The 24,380-nt window shown below is 45.0% G+C and overlaps 1 long non-coding RNA gene across 1 annotated transcript; it reads left to right on the top strand.

Annotated features, from left to right (window-relative positions):
• Positions 1 to 16,453: 16,453 nt before the first annotated feature.
• On the top strand, positions 16,454 to 23,606 carry LOC128342250 (uncharacterized). The gene is made up of 3 exons (XR_008314859.1): positions 16,454 to 16,633; positions 16,842 to 16,934; positions 18,639 to 23,606. It is a non-coding gene; the product is annotated as an uncharacterized LOC128342250 (long non-coding RNA).
• The last annotated feature ends 774 nt before the right edge of the window (positions 23,607 to 24,380 follow it).

The following is a 24,380-nucleotide window of genomic DNA, read 5'->3' on the forward strand; positions in this document are numbered from 1 at the left end:
ACAGTGAGCTTTGGCAGATCTCATGAGAGGAGATCAGCATGGTCAATACTGTCAGCTACAAGCCTGTGGCAGAAATTTATTTTATTTATTTAAAATATTTATATCCTGCTCCTCAAGTGCAACACTGCTCAGGGCAGCTCACAAAAATGGTAAAACAGTCAACATGAGAAAACATAACAAAACAATATAACATAAATAAAATAAGTAATCCAGTTAAAATCAGATTAAAAAGTTGGAAGTTAAAAGGTAAACAACAACAACAACCTGCCAGACATGGCTGCATATAAACAACAACCTGCCAGACATGGCTGCATATAAAACACTAAAAAGCCTCTCTAAAAAGATGGGTTTTCAGATGCTTTTTAAAAACCTGTGGGAGAGAGCATGGTATAGCTTTCTGGCAGGTTGTTTCAAAGCTGAGGGGTCACAACAAAAAAAGGCCCTCTCTCTAGTCTCCACCAACTGAACCTCAGTCAATGGCTGGGCAGCAAGCAAGGCCCGAGATGCTAGAAGACCCTGGCAGATTAATATGGGCAAAAACAATGGGACTGAAGGGAGACCCTGCATACATAAACACAATCCAATGGCACTGTCAGAATGAACCATGCTCACGACTTCTTAGAAGATGGGTACTGAAATCCTTGGGTGTAACAGATCACTGATATGCCCAGAACCTGTGCATAAGGACACCTATGCAGTTCTCACATTTTTCATGTGCAGAGCCAGTAGTTTTGTTTTTGGAACAAATCATGGCTGCCCATCTTTCACTGAAACAGTCCCTCTCTAGGCGTCTGTCTGTCTGTTTAGTGCAGAAACTGCAGGGTTTTTTCCTTCTGCAGTGTCAGTGGGTAGCAAGAGAGGAATGGTAGGGAAACCATTATCATTTGTTCTGGATATGTCTGCAGTTCCCCCCAGTGATCCATTCAATGTCACCTATTACACATAAAGAATATTAATAGAAGTCATATCTGTAGCGATGTCGTTGCTGGAGCTGTTCCTGTAGCTCTCCTGGGCATGCTTTTCGCTTATGCTTTTAAAGTGTATACATATTGGAGGCGTTTGTGGTTCATTAAGTGGATGGCTGTTTTATAAGCAACAAAGTATTTGTCCAAAGGTATCTCTGAAGGCACTCGGATATATAAGCCTTGTGCACTCTTTTATTCCTATGCTAATCTGAACAGGCTTTTACTAGAGGTAGTATGTCTGCATAGGGTCAGCTCTAGATTTCTAGGGATTTTCAGCAAGATGCTATCTAGTGTGGCCCATACTAACATCAGCTTTAGCAGAGGAAGGGAGCTTATCACCTACCCTGTGTCACCCTGCCCTGGAAGGTGGTGAGTACCAATTGTTGCCCCTCTGTCTTCCTGAGGCTCTCTCTCCTTGGAAGCAACATTGCTGTAGGCCTCTGTTGGTGGCAGAGTTGCAGCTTCCAGGAGGGCCAAGAGTGCAGACTCAGTAGCCTTTGCTTGGCCTTTCCGTGCATCATGAAAGAGCATGCTGTCCTGGCTCCTATTATCGGAGCCCCTTTGGGAACCACGAGGGTGAGGGTACGACTCTGCTTGCCGGGAGTACAATTTTCGCAGTTTAATTATATGCCTGAGTGAGGATGTGAACCTGGGGAGAGCTGGGGGTGCTTCAATTAGAGTGGTTACAGGTAGGGGAAGGTAGAGCATGGGGCCTCATTTACACCAGGAGAGGGGAAGAGTGGCTCAACATAGTATTCCTATCCCTTCTTCTGGCTGTTCCCATAATAGGAGGGTTCCTGGCTGCCTTTAAAGATTGACCTTTGGCCTGCTGGGAGTTTTCTGGACTATGAGATTTGCAACGGTTAATGCATTGCCAAGTGTGATGGAATAATGCAATGGTTTCAAAATGAGAGTAAAGGGTTGTCTAATGCTTCATTGTAAGCTGGTGGCCGTTCATATTTTCTGTCCGCTGCAACGTATTTTCCAGGCAGGAGTGTCCATATTCTCCTTGAAACGCTTTTATCTGCCCCTCCTCCTGCTCCATTTAGGCCAATGGAGTCGTGGAGTATGTATGACATGACCTCTCTCTCTCTCTTAATTTCTCAGCTGCCTTACGCTAATCCGCCAGCAGGGGGAAGCACCGTTCCAAAACAAAACCAATCGGCATTGCATCCAATAGTGGTAAGGGGGGAAGAGAGGAACCAGTGCGACCGGTTGGGAGTTCCCTTCCACGACTGTGGTGGCCAGTGGCCCCTCAGGTCCTCCCCCGGGGCTGCTGGGGGTGGCCGTCGCAGCAGCAGCACCAGTAGCCTCCACCTCTCCTTTTCACTCAGCACCCCAGGCAGAGCCTCGCTAAGGCTGGGGAGCCTTGCAGTGGTGGTGGGGCACCTTTCTCCCCTCCGGCGTTGCTCTCACTGCTTCCCTCCTGCCGGGTCTTCTTCTGAGGAGGAAGGATGGCAGTGACAGCAACAACCCTCTGACCTTCTGGCAACCAGGACTCCATGTGCCGCAGAACTGGTTTGCTTCACAAGCCTTTAGAAATATGTTTACATTTTCCAACAGGGAGGGGAGGGGGCCAGGTTTTAATCAGTGTGCCAAGCTTTACTGCCTGATTGCCCGCTCTCTTTTCCCGCCCACCAATCTCTCTGGAAAAGCTCACCTGTCTGCTGCTCCCCCTTCAAACAATAAGAAATAAGAAATAAGAAAAAAAAATAGTAATAGAACATAACAGAGCGGAAAGGGGCTGTAAAAAATAAATAATGATTCAGTTCACTGCACTTCCTTGCTTGCAGTAATCAAGAGAAAAAAATCCGTCAACAAATGCAGTAAGCAAATGGGATTGAAGTAAATAAATAATTCAGTTCAATGGTCTTCCTCTTAAGTGACGTCACATTGTGATTTGAACCATTCAAACAACATTTCATTGCAATGCACAAATGACGGGGCAAGCCTCCTACAACAGAAAAATACAGCTATTTTCCTGCAAAGCATTTAGAACGTTGTAGAGCTAAAATGCATCAATACATTCCAAAACAGGACATGGGAAATATGAACGACACCCTGCTGACAGTGCACTGACTATGATGTCAAAGCACAGGCAATATGGAGGGGCACTTAGCAGACACGTTGCGAAAGTGTGGCAGCGTGTAATCTTGAAAATGCCCTGGTGTTGTTATTTAATGCCAGGTCAGTCCACAATAAAATCTGTATTATCCATGATTTAGTTGTGGAGGAATGGGCTAACTTGGTTTGTATTACGGAGACCGGGGTGGGGAAGCTGGGAGAGATGAGTCTTTCCCAGCTGTGTCCACCTGGGCATTTAGTGCAGCATCAGCATAGGCGGGGGGTTGCTTTAATTAATTAAAACTATATATTTTTCTCTCTAGGCTCCCTGTTCAAGTGAGTGTCGGTTCAGAGTCTTTGTACCTGGTGCTGCACTTTTGGTGCAGAGTGGGGATTCTCTTGGTGTGCTACCCACCCTGCTACCAATCTGTGTCCCTGCCTGAGGTGTCCTCAGAGTTGGTGCTGAGGACTTCCAGAATGATTGTTCTGGCTGACTTCAGCATCCATGCTGAGGCTGCCTTGTCTGGGGAGGCTCAGGACTTCATGGCCACCATGACAACCATGGGGCTGTCCCAACATTTTGATGGCCCAACACAGGAATTGGGGCACACTCTGGATCTGGTATTTTTGAATGGTTAGGAGGAGGATGATTTGAAAGTGGGAAATGTATCATCTGCGCCCTTGTCATGGTCAGATCACTTCTTTCTGAGGTTTAGCGTTTCAGCTGCTATACCGCTATGCAAAGGTAGGGGACCGATTAAAATGGTCCACCACCAGAGTGCTCCTGATAAACAGGGTAACACGGATGGCTACTAGGGAGAAGGCCTTTTCAGTGGTTGCACTCTGTTCATGGAACAGCTTTCCCAGTGAGGTTCACCTGGCACCATCGCTTTGTTTTTTTAAATGCCAGGTGAAGACCTTTCAGTTCACTCAGGCTTTTTAAAATTGATTTTTAGAATTGATTTATTTTTTAAAAAATTCTTAAATTGTTTTGGAGTGTGTGTGTGTATTGTGATTTGATAAGTTGTGTGATTTTATTGGATGTTTTAATGTTGTTTTGTGAGCCCCCCCCAGATAATTTGTTATTGGGTGGCTAACAAATAAAGATTATTATTATTATTATTATTATTATTATTATTATTTCTTGTTTACATAGTCAGACAGGTGTTATTTACTGGTTTGTTTTATCTAGACATCGAGTCCTTCCCAAGGACCTGGGATGGCTAAATTATATTATCAATATTGTTGTTATTATTATAGATATCGTTGTGAAATATTGGCTGTTCCCAGTAAAGTTGCTTATTGTAATTGGCTCGTGGTGATTTCTGTGACCCCTATGGTGTTGAGGTGCTCTTCAAGCTGTTTTGGAATCGCACCTAAAGTGCCAATTACTACTGGGATTATTTTGGTCTTTTTCTGCCACAGCCTTTCAATTTCAATTTGTAGATCTTTGTATTCTGTTATTTTTTCTGTTTCTTTTTATTCTATTCGGCTATCACCTGGTATTGCTGTGTTGATTATTTTGACTTTTCCCCCCTTTCTTCTCGGCTACAGTTATATCTGGTGTATTGTGTGGCAGATGTTTGTCTGTTTGTAGTCGGAAAACCCATAATCTTTTTGCATCCTCATTTTCTACAACTTTTTCAATTTTATGGTCCCACCAATTTTTGGCTACAGGTAGCTTGTATTTCTTGCAGATGTTCCAGTGTATCATCCCTGCTACCTTGTCATGCCTTTGTTTGTAGTCAGTCTGTGCAATCTTTTTACAACAGCTGATTAGGTGGTCCACTGTCTCATCTGCTTCTTTACAAAGGTGGCACTTGCTGTTTGTTGTGGATTTTTTGACTTTTGCTCTTTTTGCATTTGTTCTTAGTGCCTGTTCTTGTGCAGCCAGTATTAAACCCTCTGTTTCTTTCTTCAAGTTGCCATTCTTAAGCCACTGCCAGGATGAGGATGATGACTGTCATCATCATCAATTCCTCCTCCTCCTCCTTCTCCTCCTCCTGCACAGAATAGAAGAAGGGAAGAAGAAAGTTGGCAGTAGCGGATGATGCTGGTCATCCTAAGAAGTGGTATGTTAGCATTGCTAGTAGACCTTCCCAAGGCATTGAGACCTCAATAGCTCCCTGGGAATGCTTTTACAAGCCCACACAGCTGAATTCATTTTTGCTTGGGGTGGGGTCACTCAGTGGAATCAGCCCAGCCTATAAGGACTTTCAGAGAGGGTCTCCTGTGTGTGCCATCACAATCTAAGGTATGTTTGGGAGCAATTGGGCCTTCTCTGTGGTAGGCCCTTCTTGAGGAAGTCTCTTCACTGAATGGTTTGGCTGGCTCCCTCTATTTTAGCTTTTTGTCATCTTTTGAAGCGAAATTTGTTCCAGATGTTCTCCCCACGATTGGCTGGAACCGTTTTGAGCTCTCTTTAGTCATTTTCTGTTTTTAGTTCTAGCTTTTTCAGTGTTTTTGTAGTTTTAAGTGTGTTTTATTATTTGATTGTATCTTCATTTTATTTTGTTGAACCGCCTTAGGGCATGTGTGTGGGAAGTGGGATATAAATTTTTGAATGAATAACTAAATACATGATAAAACTAAGAGGTTATTGCTAGAATTAAGATAGTTTGGTATACATGGTTTAAAATAAATGTAAACTATTGTTTACTCCCCAGAGAATTGGCTCAGGGCACAACATTTTCCAGGGACTTGTCATGCTGGAATTGTGAGCATCAACTCTCAATGAAGTGAGAGGTGGCATTGGGCTTTGGCATGGTCTTGGGACCAGCTTGGAAGGATTTAGGTGTTATACACAAGAGGGCATGCTTCCCCTTGATGTATTAGCATCAATAGTAGCCGGAAACAACACAACCAGTGTGTGTCAAAGGGATCCTTTGCCATGATCTTTCACAGTAGATAGAGCAGAGATGGGATCTTCAGGGTTTGTTTGTTTTCATTTTTAGTACATAGCCAGAAGAAGCTCTAAGCAAAGAATAGCAAAGGATGAGCTGGGGACTCGGGCAAACATCCAGACTAATCAAGTGCTGGTGCAGTGAATGTGCAGCATATGCTCTGGGGGATGGGGGAATTTTTTTTAATCAATCTCTCCTTCCCTCTGTAGCTGACTGACTCCCCAAAATATGTCCCTGAGTGTAACATGAGCCTCAAGGACATATTTTTGGCAGTCAGCGTTGGCTGCAAGAAGGAAGAGGAGATTGTCTAATATCTCCCATCTCCTGGAGCACATGCACAAATTGCTATAAAAGCACTTCATTAGTACAGATTTCAGCCTTGTTCTTGTGCTGATTGGAAGCACAAAGTACTCTGCTTCAAAGCTTTTATGAACATTTTGCAAGAGAATTATTAAGATCTACCTTCTTTTCTATCTATATTAAGATCTACCTTCTTTGTCCAGCTCCAGGCAGTCTTGGAGGAAACTGATTATCTAGACCCATTTCAGATTGGATTTCAGATGAGCTATGGGGTGGAGACTGCCTTGGTCAGCCTGATGGCTGATCTCCAATTGCGAATTGACTGAGGGAGTGTGACTCTGTTGGTCCTTTTGGACCTCTCAGCGGCTTTCAATACAATTGATCATAGTATTCTTTTGGAGTGTCTGAGAGAGTTGGGAGTGGGAAGTACTGCTTTATGGTCGTTCCACTCCTACCTCTCAGGCAGGTTCCAGATGGTGTCCCTTGGAGATTGTTGTTCTTCAAAATCTGAACTTTTGTATGGTGTCCCTCAGGGCTCCATATGGTCTCCAGTGTTGTTTAACATGAAACCACTGGGAGAGGTCATCAGGAGATTTGATGTGGGGTACTATCAGTATGCTGATGACACCCAAACTTGGAGAAGGCATAACCTTCCTAAGTGCCTGCCTAGAGGTGGTGATGGGCTTGATGAGAGATAAGACAAAGGTACTTATTGTGTGGGGTCAGAATTTGGGAGATGGGTTTGACCTGCCTGTTCTGGATGGGTTCACACTTCCCCAGAAGGAACAGGTATGCAGTTTGGGGGTGCTGCTTGATTCAAGCCTCTCCATGGTCTCCCAGGTTGAGACAGTGGCCAGAGGTGCCTTCTATTGACATGTTCTGTATACAGAGAGCCAACAGTAAATTTTGAATCTGATGCCACTGAAAAATCCCTTTAAACAATAAGAAAAACCATATTACATACCTTGTTTGTGTAATACAGAAGCAATCTAAAAAAACCTTAAGCAAGAAAGAAATGGTTGCTTACCAGCTGTTTTGCCAGTTAAGTCAGTGTAGGGAAGTGAAAACAAGGAAGTTTGTGCTGAAACTGTTGCATTTCATAAAGAAGGACTGAATTCATTCACACTGAAGAATAACTTCCTTGTGGAGAGTTGCGTAACTGCTGTTGTAGGCAATCTCTGCCCTTCTCTTCAGGCTGCAATTAGCATTATTGTCCATGTTGCCTTTCAAACTCAGAGTGAAACCAATTATTTAACACTGCAAAGAGATGTTTCATTAAATTCCTTGATGTTCTGGAGAGATCCCTGGTTCAAGCTATATTTCCCATTAAAAAAATAAAATAAAATACATGCATCATATCCAAAGCTTTTCTAAAATGTGGCTGCACCTGTAAGACATGCCCATGGAACCAATTTGTGCTCACTGTGCTAATTGGCTTTCTTTCCCAGACTGAAATATAATTATCACCTTTGTGACACTCATGTAAATTATCCAAAGGCAATGTGATGGAAACCATTTGAAAATGAGCCACACATACATACCCCAGATTTCATACTCAAGCGCCAAAATAGATGAGATGCTAACTGTCATTTCTGCTTCCATTTTCTTGTTAACTATAATACCAACCATAGGAACATAGGAAGTTGCCTTCTACTAAGTCATACCATTGGTCCATCTAGCTCAGTATTGTCTGTACTGATCAGCAGTTGCTCTCCAAGGTTCCAGGCAGGAGTCTTTCCCAGGGCTACCTGGAGTTGCCAGGGATTGAACCTGTGACCCTCTGCATGTAAAGTATGTGCTCTGCTACTGAGCTAAAGTCCCATACCCATGGAAAGGAAGAGAATGAAAACAGGGACCATGGTGTAATAGGAGAAGACATGCAATCACCCCCTTGCATCACAATCCCAATAATAACATTGGCTTATAGCAGCTTCAGAGTGTTTTCATCAAGACCAAAGCAGAAGGGGAAAGAGTTAAAAGTCTGTTTTATAGCTGCTTCTGTTGTAAACACAAAGCAATCCTATGTTTGTTTGACTAAGCTTTCTTCAGAAACAACTCTATTCTTTCTCTTTCTCCTTTCCCTCCTTTTTCTTTCTCACTCCAGCCCCGCAATGCTCTCTACAAGATCTCCACAGGGAAAAACTTCTAATTAACGAAACATAAAAGATTGCTAGATAGAAGACAACAAATCCCTCCACTTTATAAGGAAGAAAATTGAATTCAAAGTCTTGAAGTTTTTTAGGAGGTCTCGTATCATGCACACTTCTCCTTATTCTTGGGGTCTCTGGCACAGGAGGTATTAGTGATTTGTTTTCTGATTGAGAGAATTGTCCATCACTCTCATTGGCTTCATCTGTGAGGTCAAAACTGGAGGCTAGATCCAGTTCCTCTCCTGAGATCAGACTCCCTTCCCTCTTTTCTCATGGCATGCATGCTTGAAAGGCTTGTACTGTTCCATTTCTTTCCATCATCCAATATGAAAGAATCTCCTCAGATTTCTATTGTTTTCATCCAGAATATCGGGAACATCCCATTCTCACTTTAAAAGGCAGCCATACTCGAACAAAATCCCCCACCTGAAATGTTTGCTGTTTCTCACCACATATTTGATCCTCATACAATTTATATTTCTGTTGCCTCTCCTTTACCCAATCACAAATCTCTGCATCATCAGGGTGAGATTTCAGAGAACGCCTTATCAGTTGTTGCCATTGGGTAAGTTTGGTGGTAGCTTTGCATTTTCTCAGTAGTTCAAAGGGCGATTTTCCTATAGTAGAATGAGGAGTAGTTTGATAGGCAAATAGAGAGTCTCTTCTCATGATTAATAAGGAGGACTCCAGAGCGGGCTGCAGGGAAGGCGGGTTATACTTAGCTTCCCAACAGATGATCCTGCTGGCATTGCTGGATGCACTTCCTGCACGCTTAAGCAGCGGGGAGAGTCAGGGGCCGAGGCGTGTTGTCCTGGTCCCCAGAAGTACCGTGACGCACTGCATGAGCATGCAGTACATCATGGGGATCCCCTCCTTCTCTCTCCAGGCTTCTTGCAGTCCGGCAGCCACAGCTGCCAGATGATTTTTTTAAAATGAGGTTAAGGGAGCACTCCCTCCCTTAACCTCGTTTTGATAGGTGGCTACTTAGGTGGGTTTGCTGCTCTTTTTGGCAGTTCAAACACCAATTCCAGTTCACATGGTGACCCCAGGGGCTCACACGTTCATGCAAAACCAGGTTGGGCTCCCTTAGCTCAGTTTTGCAAGCGCATGTGAATAGCCTCAGGATTTCACAGATTGCCTCATTCCAGGGTTGTTGTTCTGTAGTAGCCCGTTGTAAAGTTTCCTTCACTAATCTGTTCATTCTTTCCACTAAGCCATTCCCTCGAGGATGGCACAAGAAGATAGTCTTGTGCTTTATCCTCTGGTTATGCAAATATTGCTCATTGTTTCACATGAGGTAAGCTGTGTCCCATTGTCAGTCACTTGTTTTTTAGGAAGACCTTTGCTCACAAAAACTGCAGCCATGAACTAGGATGACTTATCTATAGCAACGTTGTCAGCAAATGAAACTTATAGCTACCCAGAATAGCAATTTTTGCCAATCCTCCCTTCCCTCTGCAGTCCTCTCTGCCTCCTGAAAACATTTCCCTGAGGGTTGCAGGATTCTCAAAGACATATTTATGGGAGGCAAAGAGGGCTACAGAAGCAAGAGGGGATTGGCAAAAAAATCATTCTCCTCCATTGCACATGCCAAATACTTTTCAGAGTGTGCAGCATTACCCTGAATGTCAGTCAATTCATTGAATGTCTCATCTGTTTTGACCCTCAGCCTGATTGTCAGCTTAATCTCCATTCTTGAGCTCCCAGTTTGGCTTGTGCACTGATTTGCTTCAGCAACTCACAAAGATGATGGAAGCTGCAGATACAATAGGGTTTTTTGGCACATACGTATCAATTCAAGAGGAAGGAATAGAGCTGGGGCTTTCCATGCAAAGCAGACCTTCCTGAAGAATCATAAACTGATACTAAGAGAGGCATAATCTTCTTCCTGATCACACAACTCTGTTACATATTTAATTCCTGTGGTCTTTCACTTTTGTATTGATTGACATTGTTGGGAACCAATGCAATGCTTATGTATTTTTGGCATAAATGCATAAATGCAATTACATGCAAACAAGTGGGACTGCAGCCATTTAGAGGTCAGTGTGTCATGATGCATGGCATTGTTTTGAGACAGGGTAGCCATGGCAATGGCTGTGATTCACAGGCTCCCAAAGTGCACTGCAGGAATGTGCATGTGTTGAAAATGAAAATTAATCCAAAGACCAGACAACAGGAAAGATTTCAACTATATTTTCCTTTATTAAGGCTATTTAAAAAATCACACTCATTTTCAATCTCTACATCATTAACCATAACCAGGAATCCACAAATTTAGTCTTTGCTCACTAAAGGTAAAGTTTGCCATCAGGTCATTGTCACCAAGTTCAATTTAAGGTCCTGGTTTTGACCTTCAAAGCCTTGTGCGGTATGGCGTCTGTCTACCTACAGACCTGCCTCTCCTATCCAGTTACATCCCGTCCGGTCAGATCTTCTCAAATGGCCTTTTTGTCAGTTCCTGATTTCCGAGAGGTTCGGGGCGCTAGGACCCATGAAAGGGCCTTTTTGGTTGCTCTCCCCCTTCTCTGGAACTCCCTTCCTCTTCGGATTCATTTAGCTCCTTCCTTATTGATTTTTAAATCTCTATTGAAGACTTTTCTTTTTCGCCAGGCTCTTACCCTGTAGTTTACCAATTTGTTTTTTTCTTTTTGTTAGTTACTTTAGTTTTTAATTTAGAATATAATTTTAATGCTGTTTTGCTCTGTATGTTTTTGTACACCACCTAGAGTCTTCGGAGTGGGCGGTATATTAAATGTTTCTATAATTAATTGTCAACTCCTGGTAATCACAGAGACCTGTGGTTGTCTTTGGTAGAATACAGGACGGGTTTACCATTGCCTCTTCCCATGCAGTATGAGATGATGCCTTTCAGCATCTTCCTATACCGCCACTGCCCAATATAAGTGTTTCCCATTATCTGGGAAACATACCAGCAGGGATTCGAACCAGCAATCTCTGACTTGCTAGTCAAGTCATTTCCTACTGTGCCATTAGGTGGCTAGCCAGGTGGTCATTACCAATCCCCTCTCTTATCTCAGATCCTTTTCTAGCACACAGGCAGAGGGGCTTAGGAGAAAAGTTGGTCTTCTGTCATTTGCAGTGGTGTATGGATATGATTAGTAACAGTAGAATCCTCTCCTACTGCTGAGAAAGGATTCCTATTTTGTTTTTGTTTTTAACCTTCTCAAAAATGTCAACAGAAATGGGACCTCTGGGGAGGAGAGCTGTGTGGTGCTGGTTGTCCTGCTTACCAGAAGGCTGGGAGTACTCCCCACTGGCACGCCAGCAAGTAGATCTGCAGATGCTTGACCATAACCATCAGATTTGCTCAACATTGTCCAAAGCCTTTTAACAGATTTTAGTCAGTGGCAATAACAGTATCTTGCAGTAGGACTCAGTGGTATTTGTGGATACCACTGCTATCGCCCTTGGTATTTGTGGATGGTGTGATTTGTTGCCATGGAATCCTATTTAAGAATCTATTACTCCTTAACAAAAGTTTGTATATTTTGCTGGTGGAACATTGCCAAGAGCTAAGCCTTTGTTCCCTCAATGTGTAGTACATGAACCCTAAGAAATGTTTTCATGAAAATGTACCATTATGCTGTTCAGCTGTACTTATAAGGGTGGCGTATAATACGGAAACTGATATTTCTAATTTAGAGTGCCCAGGCATTACCAGGCAACTACCACTTGTAATCAAAGCTAATTAGAAGGCCAAGCAAGGCAGAAGAATTTGAATATGAAAAGAGCATCATTTTCCTGAAGAAGCTTTTATTGTCCTTTCCCATTTGCATCTACCCTGTAGCGTATGAAATCATTTGATGATGAACTACTGAAAAACCAGGAATCCACCTCCCGCACCCCACTCCTTTTATTTCTCTCACACCAAAGCAATATTTCCTGGATGGACCAATTGGTCATGTGTTTGTTCTTTGAAGCCCTGAAGTACTTCTTTATTATCCAGAACCGCACATGCACAACACACTCGAGGACAGATGAGATGAGCTATTTATGTATTGAAGTTTTAATGATGCACCCCTGATAAGGATTTCAGAAGGAACTTCTGAAGATTGCAGACTAATATCGTGAGCATTTGCCCTCACTCAGGTGACAGGCTTCAGCAAAAAGGAGTATCCTAGGTTCTGAGTTCTGACAACAACTCACTGGGGGTTTTCTTTTGATAGAGCAAGTTAAGATATCAGAGCTAGTCTCAATGAGTCACTGGTAAGGGCCCAGGGCCCTCAGAAGGGCCCATTGCTGATGGAAAGAAACAACCTCTGTGCCCATGGTCTTTATGTGGTGGTGGCAAAGCAACTTACTTATTACCTGTTCTCCATGAATCTGTCCAAGCCCCTCTTAAAGCCATCCAAGCTTGCAGAGGTGTTCTTACCCCTGGACTTCCAGGCTGAAGTCCAGGGCCTCCACACCTCCTGGGGCCCCCCAAATACTCCTTAGTCTGTCCCAGGTGGTGTGTTCACCATGCTGCATCACCAGCCCGCACTGCGCCAGGTGGCCAAGCATGACTGTGACCTGTGTCGAGCATGACCTCTGCTTTAGAGTTTAAAAACTGTTACTTTCAATTCAAAATATTAATTGTGTGCTTTGGCTTGGGTGGTTTCTTATTTCTATAGTTATTGTTGGGAATTCTCTCTGGTAAGAGAAACCCTTTTTCATTATAGCAGAGTGCACAGAGGCACAACACAGCGGAATTTAGTTAGGCATGTGAGTATGCTGAGAGTAACGTAACTTGGAGCCAGTTCATAGTTTCAAATCAATATAAGTGGTATTTATTAGAGAACTCCATTCTAGATAGGAAAGTGAGAAGATAGAATCTCTAATCTATCTATCTAGCTGGATGCAGATGGATTCTGTATCTCTGCACACATGGTGCAGGGGAGAGGAGCTTGCATGTTGCAAGGTAGAAGGAAGGGAAGAGGAAGTGGCTGGAAGGAAGGAAGGAAGTCCCTGAGATTAGCAATCTACATATCAAAGGGATAGTGTCAGAGCAGTAGAGAAGAGATGACCAATGTCTTGACCCTCTAGCCCTCTTACTCACTAGTCTGTCCTCCTATGTCATTGAGACAAGAGACAGTGCATAGTCCTTCACTTCCAACAGTTATTGCCAGTAATGACTGGGGATTCTTCTGATTCTTGCTTAATATAGTTCCCTGATCAGAAATGTACACCTCTCAACCTTGTTTTGTCAATAAAAGTCAAAGCTTTCAGGCCAGAAACCTGTATACAGTATGCTTTTCTTCACACTCAGCCCTGGCAAGGGCTTTTGTAGAAACCTTTTCTAAACTTAAGACAAGGAACAAGGAAAATTGTCTGTGAATGTTGTAAAATCTTCATTCGCGCCCCTCCACCATCCCTTTTCCCTTGCAGCCCCTTACCATTGGAATGCCCTCAGCTGACATCCAACTTTATTACACCATTCAAATACCTCCTGGAAACACATCTATTTACCCTGGCTTTTCCAACTGATACTCCTTGAGGCTATTCTCACGACCAGCAAAAACAGGGCTTGAGGTCTGAAGGCGGGGTTAGCACTCCTGTGTGAAACCTCAACAAGCTCTCAAACAGGGCTCTGTCAAAAGAGGGTAACCCAGTTCCCAGCCCTGCTTCTAAAACCAGGTTTAGCAAGCAGGGGAGGTTGCCTACCCCTCCCAGTGCTCGTGTGGAGCCACGGAACGCTGTGGGATGCTCCCTCCCCTCCTCTTCACTGGGATACCATAGAGCCTGGATACCAGAGTGCCCTGCAAAGCAAGCAGAACGTTTGGGGAAAGCCTGCCTAGCCACAGCACTCAGCAGCACTCACTCTAACTTTCTTTAAATGACAGGCACCCTGCAAATGAGCCCAAGGGAAAACAGAAACATGCCATCCACCCCATGCCAGCATCATGAGAGAGCAGCAGCCCCATCACCTGTGCAGACCCTACAGCTACCATCCGGTGCCTTCCTCTCACTGCTGCCCCAGAGGTGATACAGCCCCAACCCCCAAGGCAAGGGCAACATCCCCCTTGCCCTTTCCAGGTTGAAACTGCACAAGTGATGGGGCTCCTGCTCTCCCCTGCCTGGCACCAGTGGGAGGGGTGGGAGAGGAGGGAGGTGATGCCTGTCCGCTATATGGTAAGAAGAAGCCCACAGCAGGGAGGCAGCATCAAGGGAGAGAGCTGCTGCCATGAGGAGAAGGTCTTCCATTGGCGGGGACCCTCCAGTGCTCGCTTCCCAGAGGCAGCAAGGACAGTTCACACAGCAAATAGTGTTCCTTGCAAGCAGGAGACATCATGGCACAAAAAGGCACAGGAGCTCAAGGCAACAGCCTTGCAGATGTTTGGCCTTGGGCAGTGCTCTCTGCATATGCTCTGAAGCACTGTAATCCTAGTGAGCTTCCCACTTGAGGAAAGATGCTGGGGCCAACGCCTTGAAATACAGCCCCCCTTGCACACACACACACACGTCATTTTTCCTTTATACAGCTGTCATAGGGGCAGGTGCCCAGCTTCACTTTGGTCCCTGGCCCCACTCCAACCTGGCTATTTACCTCTGCAGGGTCAGCAACCTCCCTTTTCTGCTCGCAGGGGGCAGTGGGGGTGGCCAGGGAGTGCTGCTGCTGGGAGCCAGTTCAAAAGGAATCGGGCTAGAGATGCGCTCAGCAAAGGCGCTGAAGGAGCAGCCCAAGAATTAAGCCCCTGCCCTGCTCAAAATTCAGGGAAAGGCAGGGCAGGGAGCAGCAGCAGTCTTGCCAGCACTTTCCTCCTTCCCAAACAGGCGGTGGATGCTGCTCCAGGTGGGTCCGACAAGGTCTCCAACAGGCAAGAGGCAGGCAGGATGGCCGGCCAGCCTTCCCACAGGCAGGGGATCCCCTTCCTGGCGCGCAAAGGGTCCCGCCGCACATCCCACCTCCAGAGGCTCCCAGCAGTTGGGCTAGCTTTCACGCTTGTTTCCAGGCTAGAAAAGAGCCCAGAGCCACTCCCAAGCGACAGACATGCTGGAGGGCCTGGCGGGCGTGGGGCTGCCACCAAAGAAGCCCCAGGGCTGTGCCTGGCTCACGGGAGGGGGCAGCAAACTGGGGCCCGTCTCCAAGGCTGGTAGACTGTGGCGGTTTGAGCCCTTTGCACTCTGCAAGGGGATGCACGGATATGCTCCATACTGGGAGAGTGTGGGGCCCTCAAAAATGTGGGGCCCGTAGCATATGGCCAGTGGATGGGTGAGTGGGCAGATGTTCAGCGTCACCCACCTGCCCGGAGGTGCTCTTACCCCTGGACCATGAGGGCCTTGCCCATGGCCCCCAAGGTGTGGGGGAGGTGTTGAATGGCTGGTGCAGGGTTTCCTGCCGCCGTGGCGAGGCCAAATTGCTGATCGTTACAAGTATTCTAGCCACCATCTGTGCGGCCGGGGGCGGGGTTGGAGCAGGACCTCGTGGTGGCGGCGGGTGGAGTGGGAGTGACTGATGGCCTGACTGTCCATGCAAGCTTCGCTGGTTCAGCCTCATGGCGGCAATGGCAGTGGTGGGGGGCTCTCAGTGGCATTAGAGGGCTCACAGCAGCGGTGGGGAGCCTCACAGCGGTGGCTGTCCAGGTGCCCAGTTTGCCTGGGTGTGCCAATGAACCCACTCACCCACCCTCTGCACTATCATCAAGATGCAGAGGGTAGCAGTGCCAATGAGGGAGGGCAGGTGTGGACGACACTTTGCCACTCACTCTCCCACCCTGCTGGCACTGAAAGAGTGGCAAGTGGCAGCATCAGGGCAGGTGCGTGATGAGGACACCCTCCCCCACATGCCCACCCTCCTATGCCCATGCTGGGTCTCTTTGTTTGGCTCTCATGCTTTGTCCCTCCTGGAACTGGGGTGTGTGTTGCGGGTGTGTGTGGCTCTTCCTTTGGGGCTGGCTGGCAGCTGCAGCTGCTCTCTTCTCTCTCCTTCTGTCTTTGTCTTGTTGTGGGCTGGGAGATATGGGCATCAGGACGGAGTTCAGTGCCTTTGACAGTGCTGCAGTTGCCAGGAAAGGGTTAACTGAGTCTACCAATCAGGAAACAGCAAAGAGGGACTGCAGCTTGGAGCCCACTGAGTTATCTCTTTGGGTCACATGCTCGCCCTGTCCACTCAGGGAGCTACTGCTGCCAGGGGCGGGGCTGGAGGACCAACAATGCTATCTGTGGCTGGGGAACCCTGAAATGTTCATCGTCTGTCGCATACGCTCCCTGCCGAATCTGCACCATATGCTTGTCTGTTTGCTATGAGGTAAAAATAGGTTTCAAGCTGCATTCAGGAGGTGACCCTGTTTTCTGCTTGTGTGAATAGCTCCTATCTGTTTTACTTTCCTTTCATTTCATCCCTAATGGGTTTTAACTTTAGATTTTTGGGGACCAAACTATGCATGACGTTAAACCTGCCATGAACAGATAGGGCTTATTTTAGAATCAGAAAAATCTTTTTTTTTTTTTTACAGCACCTTGTGATTGGAGTAGCTTTATCTCATCATCAGTCATCACTGGAAATCTGCAGTTAGCATCCGAACAAATACCTATCAGGAATCCGTTAGGTACATAATTCCTTGTTCAGATTATTTTTCCATTTTTACAGTGGGATTAAAAAAAAAAAACCTTAAGAGCATAAAAACATTGTTGTAGCCTTCCATTCTCAGGTATTTTGACCTAAAAACGTTCCTTTCAAAGATCATTGCAAATTTGTCAGACACGGTGCTAGATACATTTTAGACACCACAACAGCTCTTATCTGTCTGCATAATTCTTAGAAATCGATGGCTTTTAAGACCTCTGTTAGTACAGAATCATGTTAGTTCTGTAATGCTCCCCGCTGTGCATTTGGTTAACGGAAAACGTGCATGTTACCGTTTCAGGGTTTTGTAGACAGTTACTGTTAATTCTTTATTGCATGGTGGTTGAAAAAATAAGGAGCATCAGAGATGCTTTCAAATATCTGAAATGCAATAACATTCATTATTAGTTTCAAATGCAACAGACACTTACCTTAGGTCACAGGGAAAATGCATCATAAGAAATAAAAAGACACTAGAGGAATCCTCGTTTGCATTATGCCTACTAAGCTGAAAGAATGCAGTTTCTTTCCAGAAGGGCATTTGGGGATCTGGTCCTCTCAGCAATATTCTAGGCCTCTTGTTGTATCTTATCCAGTAATGTTTTGCAGTTTTATTTGTTTGGACATTTGTCCCGGGGAGATGCTGTAGAGAGTGTGGGGAAGGAATCAGAAAGGAAAATGGAGCTGTTGCTGAATAAACTTGTATTTTATTTATTCATTTATGCATCAACTATGTACAATACCCCAAACTTCTGTCCCTGGGCATTTGCAACAACATAAAACAAGTTAAAACACAAAATAGATTTAGTTAAATCAACATGAGATTTCTTTGTGTGTATGAGGGAAGGAGCTATAAACACCCCTTCCTCAATGCTCTAGGGATGTGCACAAAAACGGAAAAGCCAGTTCAGCTTTCAGTCCTCTGCACAGGTGTGGAGATCACAAAAATGGCCTCCACACATGCACAGAGGCCATTTGCGTGACCACACAAATTGTGTGGTCATGTAAATGGTCTCTGCTCATGAGTGGAGGCCATTTTAGTCACCTCCACACCTGTGCAGAGGCCCAAAATGCAGAGTCGGGATAGGTGGGGGGATGGCTGCCCCCTCCGTGGCCGCCGCCCCCCACAGCTACCACCGCAGTCAGCAGCGACATTTCTAAGGTACATTTTTTCTTCCCTCCTGGCTGCTCTAGTTTTACAGAAGCTCTCTTGCCCGCTCCCCCCTCCCCTGGTAAAGGGGAATGCTCACCAGATTCCAGTAGAATTCCGTGTTCGCTCAGGTTGAACCAGGTCCAGTTGGGTTTGATCTTGGATCAAACCAGGCCCAGTTGGGGTCAACCTGAACCCTTGGATCCAAACCAGCTTAAACTCGAGTTTGGCTCTATCCAAGCTGGCTCACATACTGATAGAATGCTCTGCTCTATTTGAATAAATCTAGCCCTTTTAACTGTGGAGATGTAAGGGCAGGCGCGTAACAATGATAGGGCAAGGGGAGACAGTTGTCTGGGGGCCCCACTGCCTGGAGGGGCACCCCAGGGACACCTCATGTGATTCCCCATTGCCCCCTGCCCAGCCCCATAGCCTCTCAGCCACTTGCCCTCTTTGCCGTCTCTCCTGCTTGTTCTGCTGGCCCGCAATCGAAGCAGCAGGCAAGCTGCAAAGAGCTCCTTTTCTCCCGCCTCTCAGCTGATCGGCGGGTGGGCGGGGCTTCCACGGAGGCCTCCGTGTAGGCCACAGTGAAGCCTGAACTCGAGTAGGGCCCAAGCCAGCCAGGAAGGAGGAGGCAGCCAGAGTGTTCTCTGCAGCAGAAGAGCCCTTGCTGCCCTGCTTAACCCAGACCAGCATTTGCCAGGTAGAGTGTGAACTCCTTTTTGTGGTTACCTTTCCCGCCCCCCCCCCCATATATAGGGATCTGCTTGCCATAGGGCTTGGATATGGGGGTGGGGGAGAGGGACCGAGAAGTCTCTGAATATTTATTTTGAAACAGCTTGGAAAATTTGCTGACTTAAAAAAAACTATCTAAAAAGTCCTATAAGTGGCTTGTTTCATGGCAGAAAATTGCAAAAACTTCTGGAACAGTATTTTATTAATTTTATTTATTCATTCATTCATTTATAAATGCACTTATGTTCAAGTTGTTTTGCAACCCAGAAGGTCTGAGTGAGAACTGTGAAGCATGTGTGGTGCTTTTATTTTATTTTATTTTTCTTGTGTGTGAACTGCTCCCCAATAACTTGCAGGGACTTCAGGGTAAATCTGGCCAACATGTGAATGCAGCACCTCCATTCCAGAGGAGAGGTGTCTTAAAGGGCTTTAAAAGCCTCCTGTGAAAAACCTCCTGCAATCAAACTTGACTGAATTTGTTCAGAATTCTGAGAAAACAAACATAGGTTCACCCTGCATGGTTGAAAGTCTCCTTTGCTAATCTGCAGCGAGGGGCCCATTTTAATAATTCATCTTTCTAGTGTGTTCTAGGCATTAAAAGTAATACAAATGTATAGTACTCAATGTATATCACTATATATTGTGACGTGTGTGTGTGTATATTCAGTGAAATGTATTTGCAGGCAGCATACTTATTTTGGAATATCAGACTTAAATCCTTGGGGGCCTGGGGTGTGCGGAGGCCCTGGACTTTGGGGGGGGGGGCCCATTTTAAAATCTTGTCTCTGGGCCCACTCCAACCTTGCTACGCCCCTGTGTAAGGGTGAAGCATGCAGGAAGTATTCTACCCAGTTGCTTATTAAGAAGCAAACCTGCTACCATCATCCAATGTTCTAGTCAATGAGTACAAAGATACAAGGATAGTTGGCGTACAGTTGGCACATTTTTAAATTCTATAAAATTAAATTATGTTGTATTACAACTAAATAAAGAATTGGATTACCCATGTTTAGGTTCTGCGAGTTCTACACTGATTTCATCTCCCCTCTTCCTTTAGTGTACTTGTGGCTGACACCACCACCACACACACCCACACACACCACCTTACTAAAAAAAACCTTCTGGCTACTGGCTTTGTGCTTTGGAATTGGTTTTATATGTAATCAGCATGCCTTTGTTGTGCTTCTCTTGGCTAACTTGTTTTTCATCCTCATCAAAGCAGAGCAACAACGATCTTAATATCGTTTTGTCTATTCAGACATCCACTTCCATTTCTTCTCAACTGCGAGGAAATTAATTAATTGTCCAAATGATGTATTAAAGAAGATAATGTAGGGAATGGAACCCGTTCACTAAAATGTCAGCCATTGCCAAAAATCTGGGCACTTCATCAAACTTTTATTGTTGCACACTGGAAAACAACAGTACAAATTCAGTTCAACATTACTGCAGCACACATATATGAATAAGTGAATTCATCTTCAGACCATCTGATTAAAAAATGGACATCTTTTTCCAAGACCAGCCTCCTGTTATTTTGATACCATTTTAATATCATATTCTGACTATATTGATGGGTTGGATTAAGCTGGAATCAGAGTATCTGTTAAAAAAAGAAGAAGCTTGCAGTACATGTACTTCATTGCCTTGCTCAAGCAAAGGATAGCTTCAGTCTTCTACAAGCACAGTCAACCAATACAAAGCTGTAGCCATCTGGTCATGCTTAGCTGTGCCTCATTTAACTGCCTACATACATATATATTTTAATGTAGAAAGTGATACTAGTTTTTTCACAGATTGTGAGGATAAAAATTGAGCAAATCTATGGACATGACAATGCATTCCTTGGAGGACAGATGGGTCACTAATGTGACATTTCATATTAAGATGTTCCGCCCTTCGCAATTCTGTCTGCTTCTCTGACTTCTGCTCCTAAATCACCTTCTGGGCACATAAATGATGCCATCTGGAAATTGAGAGGAAGATGAAGATAATAAACTATAGAGAACCTGCAAGCTTCCATCATGGAGAGAATCCACCAAATGGCCCTTCTTCTGGAACCATCTCCTTTGACAACTACAGCACAAATCTGATACCGTACTTGGATCTATTCCTTGGCAAATTTGGGACTATGAGTGCTTCAGAATCACATTAGGTTTTAACTATGCATTTATGTTCCTTTTTATAAGTGTTTTTCAATTTCAAGAAGTGGTTTATGGTTATCAATAAGGTTTATATGTATTACTTAACTATTTTTAATATGTAAATATATTGGTAATTTACATATCTTTATTTTCTGTTCTTTCCTTAATATGAGGGACAAATGTTGACACACAAAGGTGAGCAAGAACTAGTATAGAACTTATGAAGAAAACAATGCTGTGCATTAGATATCTGGAAAGCAGGAGTAGAGGTAAGGTCACAAGAAACAGAGAATAGGAATCAGAGAGAAGAAGGGTAGGGCTAAGCCAGTATGGAAAGAAAGTTAGGACTGGCATTTAGCCACCCATTTAGGTATAGCCAATTCATAGGCCACATTTCCATACACATGGTTCTCTCCTTCACTCTCTACTGAAATGCAAAATAAGTCAAAGATTGTTCATAAAAGCAATGTATTGTACACCTGGAATAAATTCCAGAATAATATTCAGGAGCCCAAGAAGGCATTTTAGTGAAGTGATTGAGTTATGAATGCTGTGCAGCCTTCCTAGTGCTGCTGACATTCCAGAGTGGCTGACAGCATCTCATTAGCATCTGTCATGTGGAAGACCAGAAGGGCACTTGGAGCCATATTTGCTTGTCAATATGGATTTTTTTTTTAGTGCTTATTAACATAATTGAACCCAATTATGGTGTAAACACTTTATCAACCAGCTAGAATCACTATATATAGTATGACTTGGGGCTGAGATTAAAGTTCTCATTTGAGAACATTTGCCTTGAATTTGGGGGGATGAATGGGTTCACAATCTCAGCAATGGGGGTGAGTGATGGATGAAATTGGAGTGAGGCAAAACTTATCAGCATCATCAGCCCTCCTCCTGGTGGCCAGCAATCCCCATTCTTTACCCAGAAGCCCCCTCAAAGAATGCTACTGTCATGGCCCAAACTACCAGAGTAGTGACCCTGACCCTGAGCAGGCAGGATCAGCTTGACATGGGCCAAAAGAGCCCTAGAACTAGAGCACTTTCAAAGTCTGACATATCTAGAATGGCACTCAAGCCATCTGAAGAGCTATCTCCAACACTGTTTCACCCTGATATCAAGCAGGTAGGGATGTTCATGAAACAGATTTTGCCCTTCATTTCAAACTCGAAACAAAATACAAAATGATCAAAATGTTTCATCAAAACAGTGGTCAAGAGGACTGTTTTAACAAAACAACTCAAAACATTTTGAATGTTCCAGCCATAGGGAACAATGGGGACACTCAAAACACCCCATTGTTCCCCATGGGTAGCTCCTAGGGACACCAAATTGGGCTGTGTGGTAGGGCATGATGGGTGCCACTTACCACCCAACCCAAAAAAGTAAAGGACAAGCCAGCAATTTAAAATAAATTTTTAACCTTTCCCCCAAACCCCCATAGGATCCTATGGGGTTTGGAGGAAAGGTTAAAAATGTGTTTAAAATCACCTGCACAATGGGGCATTTAGAGTTTCCCTATTGTTCCCTATGGCGGGAACAAGCCGCACTCACAGAGTGTACTGCACACAAGTTTTGCATAGCAATTTGCAATGCATTTTGCAACCCTGCCTTGAAAAACACTGCAGAAGCACAGTCCAAAAGGGAATCTGTCCCTCCCAAGACAAAACACATATTTCAAACACAGTCCAAATGGCCAAGAAAGGGTTTAGAGTTGTTTTTACATTTGTTGTGTTTTCTAATTTGTACACCGTCTAGAGATGTATATATCAGGCTAGATAGATAGATAGATAGATAGATTTATGAGCAAAAGGAAAATGTCATTTGGGGTATGGACTGTAGTTCACCAATATACAGATGATGCCCAGCTCTATTGAGGCTGTTCACACAAGAAGCCCTACCTAGCAGCAGCAGCAGAGTTGTAGAGCTGCTCATGTAAAGTGCCAGGATTGGGGCTGATCCCAGCACTGCCTTACCGGGTAGCCCAGGTTTTTTACTCGGGCTTTTGACAGGGTAAAAGGATGCAAGAGCAGCCTGTTACCCAGGTCCAGGGTCGTGTGTCTGCTCGGGCTGCGGGCAGCCCAAGCACACACAGGTCCGGGCACATCCCTACTTTGAAGACACTTTAAAAGCTTCAGCTAGTATACACTACTACAAGAACGTTTTTGTGGGTGCACAGAAGTTTGAGAGAACAGCATCAATCCTGTAACAGCTGCATTGGTTACCAGTGAACTTTCAATTCCAAACCATAGTGCTACCATCCAGATTTCAAAGAAATTGGTGAAAGGGGTGATTTTAAAAAGAATGTCTGAATTTTGCACAGCTTTAAGCTTTTCCCCATAGGGAAAAATGGGGATTTCAGCAGCCCTATAACTCCACTTGGAGGGCACCAGGGTGGCCCAAATCGAGTGGTGGTGTAGTGCACATAGGGTGCCACCCACCCCAAACCCACAAGCTCATGGGGCACTGGGTTTTGTTGTTTCTGAAGTGTTCTGAGAGTAGATTCTTTGGTAGCAAATGAGAGTGGATTCAATGACAAACTGTACTTTTATATTTTGTAAGCCACTTTGTGTGGCTGTGTGACTTGACAGGATGAAAAATGTTTAATAAATGACTATAATGAAATGGGTCTGCAACAACTTTTAATGGCTTAATATTGTGAAAAATAAACAAGAATAGCTTCAGTCCGAGTTGGAAATCCTATGGGGCGATTCTCACGATCAACAAAAATTGAGCTAGCAGAGCTAGCAATTGAGCTAGCCCAATTTTTTTGACCGTAAGAACCACCAGGCTCGCAGCCGAGCCTGGTGGTTCTTGAGCGGGTAACCCGCTCAAGAACCCCTGCTAAAAAGCAGGTTTGTGGAGTGAGCACTCCAGCAAACCTTCTTTTAGGATCGTGAGTAGCTGCGGTGCGCCTTCGCAGCACGCCTACTCATGAGTAGACCCCCGGCTGGGAGGTGAAAAGCCGCCTCTTGGCTCCAGGGGTCTCCCCAGTATGCCCTGCGCGCTCATGCAGGGCATACTGGGGCTTGCGGAGCCCGTGTGGCCCCCGCTCCCCCCACCCCCCTGCGGCTTCGTCATGGAGCCAGCCATCGTGTGGGCAGCTGATCTGGCCGCCCAGGGCTCCCTGCCCACTCGTGAGCGGGGAGAGCAGATTTAGCCTGCTCTTCCTGCTCACTGCCCCAAACTGGGTCTCACTGATCGTGAGACCCGGTCCTATGTGTTACAGTGGAAAGGAAATTAATAGGGTTACCTGCTAGTAGGGTTACTACCTAGACAATAAAAAGAGCTTGGCCTGCTTCTATGGCTGGGTCCACATGTAACGGCAAATTGGAGTTAAAAGTGGCAGAGATTGTAACTCCAGTATGTTTGAACATATGGAATTGTGGTTCCGGGCCG

Source organism: Hemicordylus capensis, chromosome 2 (assembly GCF_027244095.1).
Source record: "Hemicordylus capensis ecotype Gifberg chromosome 2, rHemCap1.1.pri, whole genome shotgun sequence".
Classification (NCBI taxonomy): Eukaryota; Metazoa; Chordata; class Lepidosauria; order Squamata; family Cordylidae; genus Hemicordylus; species Hemicordylus capensis.